Below are 9,902 nucleotides of genomic sequence, written 5' to 3' on the forward strand. Positions count from 1 at the left end.
GTGAGATTATTAAAAATAAACAGGCATTGAGTCAAGGATTTTTTTAAAACACATTTACACAGTATGAACATAAAAGATTTGAACAAACCTTGAGTTTTTACTTTATTTGAAAAGAGAGAGAGAGAGAATATGGCTTTCAGAGGGCAGCATTATTTACCTTTATAGTAAAGATATGTTTCTCAGTAGTCCAGGAGATATAAAATTGCAGGCTTCAGCTCTGTTGCAGGTGGGAGGACTGTGGGAAATCTCTGTGTCTCCTTAGTGTTGGATGAGGTGACCTGTAGTGGATTGGCCTGAAGGCCCAAAGTTGGCATCTGTATGTTTCTTTTTTCCTTTATTTTGCCTTGATCTTCAGTCTAAAGCAACCAGACTCTGTCAAAAGATTCTGGGCCATCTCCCTCTGTAAATAAAATTGACTAAATAAAAATTTCATCTTAAATGTTACTCTTTCCCAACCTAATTATCTTTTCGGTCTTGCTCCTTCAATCATTTTGCCAATTTGATGCAACAGCCTGTATTTTTGTAGTTGTTTTAGTTTGTTTACATAATGGCAGCTCTTAGGTATGGGATTCAAAGTCCCACCATCCCCTTAACTAGTTCCTACATCACACACCCTCGAGTATGCGTCTTTTTCTATTCACACATAACATGTTCTCTCCCATCTGGGTGATCCCTTGAATAGAGGGCTTCCAAATGACTCCTATTCAAGTAGATAGATCACTGTCTATATATGCTTCTCTCTAAGAGTATCTATACTATCCTCATCCATTATTTGGGTCCCCTTGCACATCTCAAAATTCTAGGCATCCATTAGATAGATTAACTTTGCAAATAACTGGCAATGGCTCTGGTAGGAGCCTAACTATAGAAAGATGTAAAAAGTGGTGAACTTTTAGGCCATTATTTAGGGATCCGTGAAGAAGAGTCTAATGAAATTAGTTTCAATCAGAAACAAGTATAGCTGAAAGGCACACTGCAGGATACCACCAATGGGGGTGGGCAGTTCCCAAACACATCATCATTATGGGATCGCTTGCAGCATTTCATAATGAGTCCTTTGCTTTTACCTTAATGAAAACAGGTCATGTAGATAATGTTGTTAATGATCTCTTTCCCCAAAAAACAAATTTAAATCTATTCCCAAAATACGACCATTCATAACTTAAAAATAAGATCAGAAAAGTAGGAATAATAAAATGGAGGGCTAACAGATACTACAAAAAGTGATAAATTATGACTAATATATATTATGTATTATAAATAATATGCATAATATATAAAACACATGTTAAGAATTTTAACTCTACATTGAGGGAACCAGGAAAATTTTACAACAGATTCAAAGGAGAAGTAAAAGTGGGACAGAGGAAGAGAAGATGAACGAATAGGAATGTGACAGAGAGTAAAGGAAACGTATTTATAGGTAGACTGAAAACTGAATTTTTCAGGGAGGAGCAGAGGATTTGGAGGAGACCCAAACCCTGGATGGGGAGTTAACAGAACTTCTAAAGAACAGAATTGATTTGTGCATCCATAAGCAAGAATTATTTTGCATTACTGTCAGTTACCTAAAACTTACAAAATTATTAAATAGCTCAAAGGTAATGAAGAGCAACCTGAAAATGTGTGCTTTAAATGATGCATAATTATCCATTGGAGACACCTAGTAATGTTTTCAGTTTATTCCAAACTTCTTTGCAGAAATAAGAATATTATAATTTAATAAACACATTTGAGAGAGCAAAGACTTTTACAGCTCTAACTGAACTACACTGAATGATGTCCCTGCTAATTGCTTAACAATGCACTGATTATATTGGAACTAGCTTCAGCTTGCTCATTTTGAACAAAGGCTGTTCAGCAAACTGCTTGGAAACATCATCCACCCTCAACCCTGCTTAAAGAGATTATAGCAAACAGTGCATGACAATATTTTAAATACAACTAGGTGAATACATATGTAAATGTATAAAGTTATTATGCCTCAGAAAGCAGGTGAAGGCATACAAAATACATTGTTTTCCTTCTTTTTGTTTTAAGGAGTGGGAACACACGCTCATAGCAAAAAGCAAGGCATCTCAGAGGCTCATCTGCAGTTACACATAAAGCTGAGGAGCTGGGATGTGGGACCTTCAGGGGATGCTCCCTAGACAGCCTTTCCAGACTCCCTGGGGTCCAGTCAGAAAACACACTTCTCTTCTCACTTCTCCCCACCTCCACATTGAAAATCTCTGTCACAAACCCCCATCATTAGCGTTGGAAAGGCATCGTCACCCTGTTACCATAATTTTTAACAGAATGAGTGAAGCTTGAGAATCATGGTGCAAGAAAACATTCCATTAAAACCAGAAACAGACATAAAAAAATCCATTATCATCATTAATTATCATCTCACAACACTTTTAAGATGTTAAAGCAATGCAAGCAACAAGAATAAAAAATTGTCCAAACTCATTAATAAACCAAAGATTTAAATCAAAGTATGATGTCATCATTTGTCTATCAAGTTAGCAGAGATTCTTGTTTGTTTATATGTATATATTTTAGATTATTTTAATGAAACTATATAGTATTTCTAAAGTGGTAATTTTCAGACATAGTTAGGGAATTATGTTATTCTGATCTGCTTGTGTGAATTATTTTCTTCTTAAAAATGTATCTTGCCTTCTATCTCTTCATTTCGCTTTCAGGAATATTGAAGAAGGATATTTAATCAGTGATAAAATATTAATATATAAGAATATCCATTACAAAATCATTTATAGCAGTTAAAAACCAGAAACTATCACATGCCCCAGAATATTTCATTAGATGAAAAAGCCAATAAAAATTGTGATTAAAAAATATTAAAAAATGGGGCTTCCCTGGTGGCACAGTGGTTGAGAGTCTGCCTGCTAATGCAGGGGACACAGGTTCGTGCCCCGGTCCGGGAAGATCCCACATGCCGCGGAGTGACTGGGCCCGTGAGCCATGGCCGCTGGGCCTGCTCGTCCGGAGCCTGTGCTCTGCAAAGGGAGAGGCCACAACAGAGAGAGGCCCGCGTACCGCAAAAAAAAAAAAAAAAAAAAAAATTAAAATTATGGGAAATGTTCATGATACTGTGTTAAAGAAAAAAAAAAATCAGCTTCACAGTATGATTCCAAAAATGCTTTACTGAGGAGAAAGTGAGGCCTACAGTTCCCTAAACCCACTCCCCACGTGGACTAGAGTTGGACTCTCCGCAAGAGGTGAGCTGTCCAGTTTCCTGAGAACCAGGTGGCTTGCAGGTCGACTCTGGAAAGACACCTGCTTTGTTGATGCAGGCGGAGGAGGCTGGTGCTGGCTTCCTGACCTGCCGTTCTGTAGCCCTTCCCACGGTTACACACGTCTTTTGAGTCCCTTTATTAAACCCTTGGTTCCTGGTACACATAAGGAGGCCTCTATCGTACTGTTCAAGCTCTGACTTATAATATCAGGATTGCAAAGGTAATGATACTTAAGTTTAGGCATTCAAGAAAAAATGCTTCTCTTGCATTCTCAAGGCACCCAGTCATTTATTACAAATAACCCTGAGGAATTTCAGGGCACATTTAGACTTTTCTGGGCATAGTTCTTCAGCATTGACTGAATTTAATTCAGAATTTCTCCTAATTCAAACATTCTGTCCATTCTAATTTCAACAACCTCCTAAACTGGATGTTTTGCATGATCTTGTCCATTTACAGCAATTCTCTATCCTTTATATTTTATTCCCTTTCTTTTCCTCATGATAGATAAATATGTGCAGGACAGAGACACACTTTGTCCTCATGGAAAAGCAGGAACAAAGGGATCTCTGCTGTCTTTGTTACTAGCATTGATTGGTCATTTTGGTGAGATGCTCTGTTGGTGAGTGTATGGGGAAAAAGCCACTTTCCTACAGTGTTGGAGACAGTTTGTTGAAAACTTTTTGCAGGTAATTTGGTAATCTCTTTAAATTATAAATGCATATGTCCTTTGTCTCATCAATTCCACTTCCAGAATTTTATCCTACAGTTATACAGTATTGGCAAATGGCATATGAACAAAAATATCCCATTCATCATTTTTTTAATAAAAGAAATATTTTAGAAACCATATAAAAGCATATCATAAAAAAAGAAAAGTGCATGCTTAAAGTAACTCTGGGAGAGATAATAAGTAACATACAATGCTGGCTGCATCTGGGGAGGGGCATTGCAAGATGGGGTACAGAGGCAGGAAGGAGAATTTTAGTGTAAGACCTTTCTATCTTTTGAATTTTGAACTATAGAAATTTATTTCCCTGCCAAAATAAATTAATTAAAATTTATAAAGTTAAAAATAAAATTTCTCCCCAGTGTTTCCCCCATAGAAGGGTCTTGTGGTCACAAGAAAACAAAAGGAAGAAAATTGATTCCTGACCCCTTTCTTTCATGTTTCTTTAAACAATCTTTCAGGATAAAAGACACTGGAATTTCCATATTGGCCAGCAGCTGTCTTTTAGGAAGCTGGCTGATCTAGTTCAGGCTTTGGAATGCTTTTTCTGTAAAGGGCCAGAAAGTAAATATTTTAGGCTTTAAGGGCTATGAGTTTCCTTTCACAACGACTCAAGCTGGGCCATTGCAGCATTAAAGCTGCAAGGGGCGAGGGGTAAGGTTGTAGCTGTGTCCCAGGGACTGTTTTACTTATTGTTTCCTTACAAAGTCACCAGGCAAGATTTCACCCACAGGATTGCACTTGTTGACTGAAAAAAGTGCACAACCTAAAAGCTGAGAATTATGTTTTATTTGGTGAACAAAACTGAGGACTTGAGGCTGGGATGCAGCCTCTCAGATTGCTCTGAGGGACTGCTCTGAAGAGGTAAGGGAGAACCAGGATATTTAAAGAGTTTTTGCAACAAAGACCAGGTAGTTGGAGCTTCAAAAGATTACTATTAATTAAAAAAAAAAAGATACCTCTAGTTAATGAATTTAGCACCTTTCTACATATAGGAAGATGCAGGAATCTGGGCTCATTGAAATCATTCCTTTGATCTGCATCTTAATTCTCTAGGTCCAGTATCCTATGTTTCTCCATCCTGAATGCCCTCAGGGTGTACACTGCAGGGGCTGAGGGCTTGATGGATGTAACATCATTCGTTTATTGATATGGCAGGTGATGTTTTTCCTTCACACACTCCAGTTACTATTCTTGGCTGTTCATCTGTGAAATGGGAAAAGAAAGGAATTTAGGAAGGTTTCTATATCAACAGTCTAGTTTTTAGCATTATTACCTTATGTAAATTTATAATTTGAATGTTAGAAGCTAAATATTAACTCTTTCTATTTGAATTCATACATCAATAATTCTAAACTTTCCTGAAGGAAATGGATGCTTCTAGCCAAACAAGGGGAAATAAATAAGGAAAAGCAAAACAGAACAGCTCTTTTATCCATTTTGAACTGTAATCTCTCTTTTTTACTTAAGAGTTTTATTGATATAATTTACATACCATAAATTCACTCATTTTAAGTGTACAAATCACTTAAGTTTAGTACATTTATGTAAAGTCAATTGTAGAACATTTTCATCATCTCAAAAAACCCTGGTACACATTGGCAACTACTTCCTATAGCCAATCCTATCCCAGGCAACCACTAATCTACTTCTGTCTCTGTAGTTTTTTTGTTTTGTTTTGTTTATTGGAGTAAAATTGCTTTACAATGGTGTGTTAGTTTCTGCTGTATAACAAAGTGAATCAGCTATACATATACATATAGTATATATGTATAGGGTGGGTCTCCCTCCCACCCTCCCTATCCCACCGCTCTAGGTGGTTACAAAGCACGGAGCTGATCTCCCTGTGCTATGCAGCTGCTTCCCACCAGCTCTCTGTTTTTTTGTTTGTTTGTTTGTTTTGTTTTTGTTTTTGCGGTACGTGGGCCTCTCACTGTTGTGGCCTCTCCCGTTGCGGAGCACAGGCTCCGGATGTGCAGGCTCAGTGGCCATGGCTCACGGGCCCAGCCGCTCCGCGGCATGTGGGATCTTCCTGGACCGGGGCACGAACCCGCGTCCCCTGCATCGGCAGGCGGACTCTCAGCCACTGCGCCACCAGGGAAGCCTTGATCCTACTTTTTAAAACTATACCTTAACCCCAAACTTTAAACTGTGAAAAGCCTTTTATAATATCTTTCTCCTCTAAGACATTTTTAACTCACTGTAACTTTAAAAAATGCTGTCTTCCCTAACGGAACATGTTGCAAAACTGCTTAGGTCATGAGAAGTAAGAAAAGACTAAGAGATTGTCCCAGGTAGGGGGATTCTAAGGAGAGATGATTTAATGCAACAAGGTACATTGGACTGGATCCTGAAAGAGAAAAAACATCGATGGAAATGCTGATGAAATCCAAATAAAGTCTGAGCTACATTTTCAATAGTACACCAATGTTACTTTCTTAATTTTGACCAATATACCATGGTTCTGGAAGATGTTAACATTAAGGGTAGGTGCTGAGTAAAGGTAAGTGGAAACTCTTCTATAAATCTAAAATTATTTCAAAATAAAAAGTTAAATAATTTGGGGGTTACCATTTTTGCTTCAAAGTTATGGGTCTCCACCACAGGCCAAATTATAGGGCTGGAAACTGAGCAAGCCACACTGGGCTAAGAAAGACACAGTGGGCAGCCACCCAGAGGCCTGGGTCAGGAAAGTGAAATGAGCACCAGAGTCTACTCGGGAAGCAGAATTATTGTTATGAGAGGTCACCAACCAGGAGGCAAAACCAGGGACCTCTAGCAGGAGTACATTTGGGAGAATCTGGACTCAAAGCCTCAAGAACAACTGTCAGACCTGACATAAGAAATATGACTTAAGAGAAGACTATTTGGAGCAATATCCCTGGGTAAGGTTTGTTTACATCAGTGTCCCTGGAGGAGGAGTGAAGTTCTGATTCTTGAGGACACAGGGACCCACCTTAAAGGCACAGCTACCTGCATTTCCCCACCATGCATTCTTTCCTTATTCCTTTACTGCACCGTAAGTCCCCTACACATGAACCTTCAAGCTGAGAACCTTCAAAGATGCAAACGTGCATTCGCATGTCCGATCACGTAAGTTATTTCAAGTGTCTGGCGTACATTGTCACATGTGTGCATCCTCTACAAGTGGTGTGTACTTTACTGTACGGTACTGTATAGAGTACAGTAGCACAGTGTCTTTATTTCAAGCCCAGGATGTCTGGAAGCAAGCATGAGAGCAGCGGTGATGTAGCTGGTACTGCTAAGAAGTGCCAAGCGATAACTATGGAAATAAAAGTGAAAATAATTGAGAGAGTGGAGTGAGGGGAAAGGATGACAGACCTCGCTCAATTCTTATAACCTTGAACTCCTTGCTGTGCAACACGAGGAGGTTACTAATGAAGACCTGATGGAATTGGAGGCCCAGAGGAAGGATGAAGAGAGACAAGAGGAAGAAGTCACTGAAGAACCGAAGAGATTCACGATGAAGGAAACGGCAAGGGGATTTTCTTTATCTGAGGAGACACTGTTAGTTTTTGAGGGACAGGACCTGAATGTGGAATGGAACACGGAGGTGGCAGCAGCCATTCAGAAGGCAATCCAGTGCTACTGTGTCATCTATGATGAGAAAAAAAAGAGCTACTACCCAGACATCACTGGATCATCTCTTCAAGAGGGTAGATAGAATTGAATCCAGCAAGGAACCAGAACCTGTGCCATCCACGTCAGGCATGAGTGACATTGCAGCTGGCCCTCCGTCTCCTGTTGCTGACGACCATCAGCAGACCATCAGCTCTACCATCTCCCACCTCCTCTCCCTCCTCCAGTCAGTAACTCTCCTTGCCTGTTCACTCGGTGCCAGCCCCTGGATGCCAGCTGTTGTACTGTACTACTGTACTTTTCAAGGTACTGTACTGTAAGACTAAAAATGTTTTCTTTATTTTTTGTGTTTGTTTTTTTATGTATTATTTGTGTGAAAAGTATTATAAACCTATTACAGTATAGTACTATATAGCCGATTGTGTTAGTTGGGTACCTAGGCTAACTTTGTTGGACTTACTAATAAATTGGACTTACAAACGCACTCTTGGAGCAGGACTCATTTGTTTATAGGGAACTAACTGTATATTTTATAATTAGACCATCTGATGCATATCTCTGTTTCAAGGACACGTAAGGTTGATCCTGCGCGAATTTAGAGAAGACAAAATGCAAAGAGCAATGAACTTTACTGTTGAGCTATCTGGGGCTGATCCTGTTAGGCTGGACCCCTCTCCATGTTCACTCTTATTGATTAACTAATGTTAGTACAGTGTTACCGCCGAGAACATGTGGATAAGGAGAGACAGAAATTCAAGGGAAGCACGGCAATATTCTATAAAAAAGATTACTGAATTAAATTAAATTGCACCTTCCAAAATAATGCATTCCAAACATTTTACTATATTGCTCTACATATTCTTTTTGAAAGTTTAATTAAAATGTTTAATTTATTATAGCATAAGATAGTGAGCCAGTGATGTGAGCTATTATCATAATTATTATTTTCCAAAATCAAGAAATGTTGAGGGTTATAATTGCTTAAGTAATTTTTATTACTTTTGCTATTCATATAATAATTTTGCAATCTCTTAGAGAAATGTCATGTATTTAGCTAGGAACATCACCTTTTAAGTTCATGTGAAAGAAGCCATTTTTGATATGAAAAATTATTGCAATTTTCTAAAGTATAATAATTCTATTTTTTAGAACTTCTATTTTTCTAGAAATTTGCAAAGGAGAGATATAAAAGTTTGCCTCCAAAAAGACTTTTCTCCTTTCTGAAAAAAATACAGCCACAAAACTGTGCCTGTTTATGACATTATTAAGATTTGCTATATAGTCTCTGGTGGAATGACAGAGTTTGCTAATAAAAACATACAAGACATCATTAGCCTATCGCTTGAGTTACAAAACTAAAAAAAAAATAACCAAGTAAACCAATTCTGAGTTAATACCATAATCAAAAAGTAAGGTGAGATTTTTGTGCTGTTTTTGCTTATTTCAATGCAATTATTTCCAAACATTAAATATTTGAGCAATATTTGGTCCTAGCAAACATGTAAAATCCAATAAAAATTCAAAATAAAATTTAAAATTTGAATGTTAAATTTTCTTTAAGAAATATTGTTATTCATTCTTTGTTCATAGCTATAAATAATCCCTGGAGCCTTACTCTGACTGTATTGACTTTTTTAAGTATTTTTTTCCTGATCACAAGATATATTATTTCTTTTTATATTCTTCCTCAATGAGCTAATTTAATTCTATGTCTTGGACTATCCATTTGTCCCCTGATGATTCTGAAATTTCTTATTACTCTGACGTGTTACCTGACTTTCAGTCTATATTCATATCTAGAGTATGTGTATATGTATGTACATATTGCTATGTATAATGTGCATACATATATCAGGAACACACTACATTTGCATGCATTTGCATATACATGTAGTTCAAAAGCATACTATATATCTGTATACACACTTATATGCATATAATTATCACAATCTATTGACACATGTACATATAAGAATATAGGTACATAACTAGTACTCAATTCTCCTTTGCTACAGGCTGTCTTTAGTATTCCAATACACTTACACTTCTATTAATTTAACTGCATTTTTATCATAATTTCAGTTGAATATGTTACCAATCAATCTATGACAAACTTTACGATTATGTAATTCATCTAATCATTTCATAGAAGAATGAAATATAAGGGAAGAAAGAGAGCTAATAATTTGGAAAAACTTAAGTAAAGAATGGTCCAAAATAATTCGTCCACATTAGGAGTGAGCAAATTATCTATAAAACGTTGGGAAACATCTACAAATAATGTACACTCATATTGTCACTCATTGTTTTGCAAATACCTAAATACT

Source organism: Globicephala melas, chromosome 9 (genome assembly GCF_963455315.2).
Source record: "Globicephala melas chromosome 9, mGloMel1.2, whole genome shotgun sequence".
Lineage (NCBI taxonomy): Eukaryota > Metazoa > Chordata > Mammalia > Artiodactyla > Delphinidae > Globicephala > Globicephala melas.